Source organism: Penaeus japonicus, unplaced genomic scaffold (assembly GCF_977035675.1).
Source record: "Penaeus japonicus unplaced genomic scaffold, GWHDUDI00000001_assembly GWHDUDI00000030, whole genome shotgun sequence".
In the NCBI taxonomy this organism is placed as follows: Eukaryota; Metazoa; Arthropoda; class Malacostraca; order Decapoda; family Penaeidae; genus Penaeus; species Penaeus japonicus.
This window is the reverse complement of record NW_028234432.1, coordinates 28,393,286-28,395,059: the sequence shown is the minus strand read 5'-3', so window position 1 is coordinate 28,395,059 and position 1,774 is coordinate 28,393,286.

Here is a 1,774-nt window from a genome sequence, read left to right as displayed (position 1 = left end):
AAATACACGTGTCTTTATCTCTTTTTTTGTAGTTCACATTTTCTTAAAGTTGATAGTTTAGAATGATTAAAGACGGTGTTTTTCTTTCCAGAGCCACACTTTTTGAGATAAAAGTAAAATATTTCTTGGTGATATAAATAATTAAGAACAACAATAGTAATGTCATTTTTGATAATCATGGTAGTAATGATGAGAATATAGATGAGAAATGAAAATGAAAATAAAGATGAGAATGTTAACAGGTAAGATGATAACGATAACAATAAGCATGTTAATCAAAATGCCAATTACAAATACATCTTTGTGAAATATTCAATTTCATTCTTACGTTTTCTTCAACAGAACAAAACAGACTGACCGTGAGGTAGGATCTCTCTCTCTCTCTCTCTCTCTCTCTCTCTCTCTCTCTCTCTCTCTCTCTCTCTCTCTCTCTCTCTCTCTCTCTCTCTAAAATCTCTCTCTCTCTCTCTCTCTCTCTCTAATCTCTCTCTCTTTTCTCTCTCTCTCTTCCTTTCTCTCTCTTCCTTTCCCTCTCTCTAATACCTGTCTCTTTCTCTCTCTCTCCTCACCCCCCCCCCCCCCCCCCCCCCCCCCCCTTCTCCTCTCTCTCTCTCTAATCTCTCTCTCTCTCTATCTATCTATCTATCTATCTATCTCTCTATCTATCTATCTCTTCTTCTTCTCTCTCTCTTCCTTTTTCTCTCTCTCTAATCTCTCTCTCTCTCTCTCTCTCTCTCTCTCTCTATATATATATATATATATAAAGATATAATAGTTATATATATATATATATATATATACATATATATATATATATATATATATATATATATATCTATATATATATATACATATCTAAATATATATATATTTATATATCTTTCTCTCTCTCTCTAATCTCTCTCTCTCTAAGCTCTCTCTTTCTCTCTCTCTCTAATCTCTCTCTCTCTAAGCTCTCTCTAAAAGAGCAACTCCTCTCTCCTCCTCTCTTCTCTCCTCACCTCGCTCTCATCTCCTCTCCTCGCCTCCCTCCTCTATCTCTCGCTTCTCTCTCTCTCCTCATCTCTCTCCTCCTCTCCTCTCTCTCCTCCTCACGCTCTCTCGCTCTCCTCTTCTCTCTATCCTATCTCTCTCTCTCTCTTCTCTCTCTCTTTCTCTCTTCTCTCTCTCTCTCTCTCAGTTCTCTCTCTCTCTCTCTCTCTCTCTCTCTCTCTCTCTCTCTCTCTCTCTCTCTCTCTCTCTCTCTCTCTCTCTCTCTCTCTCCCTCTGTGTGTGTGTGTGTGTGTGTGTTGGGGCGTTAACTTCTCCCGAGTTAGAAAAGTTTTCCTGTTTTATAGAACTTTCAAGGGAAACTATAGGGCGAAAGTTGGCATGGGGGCTAAAACGGAAACTTCTTAAGCTGAATCTACAATCCCGAATGGCTGTAGGGAAATGTCTTGAAGCTGAGTCTTTCGATCGAGGTATTGCTCGGAAAGGCCTAATATTGCTGTGCTGTGTCTGTTTTTTTGTATGTATATATATATATATATATATATATATATATATATATATATATATATATATATATATATATATATATATACATACGATATATAGTTTTATTCAATAATTACTTCTTTTTACTTTTGTTTTGTAAGCCTAAGTCTTCAGTAACACCCCCCACCCCACCCCACCCCACCTCCCGATCACCTTATGTCACGCCATATTTTCACTTCAAACTCCATAACCTCTATTCTTTTTTTTTCTCTCTCTCTCTTTTTTTTTTTTTTTTTTT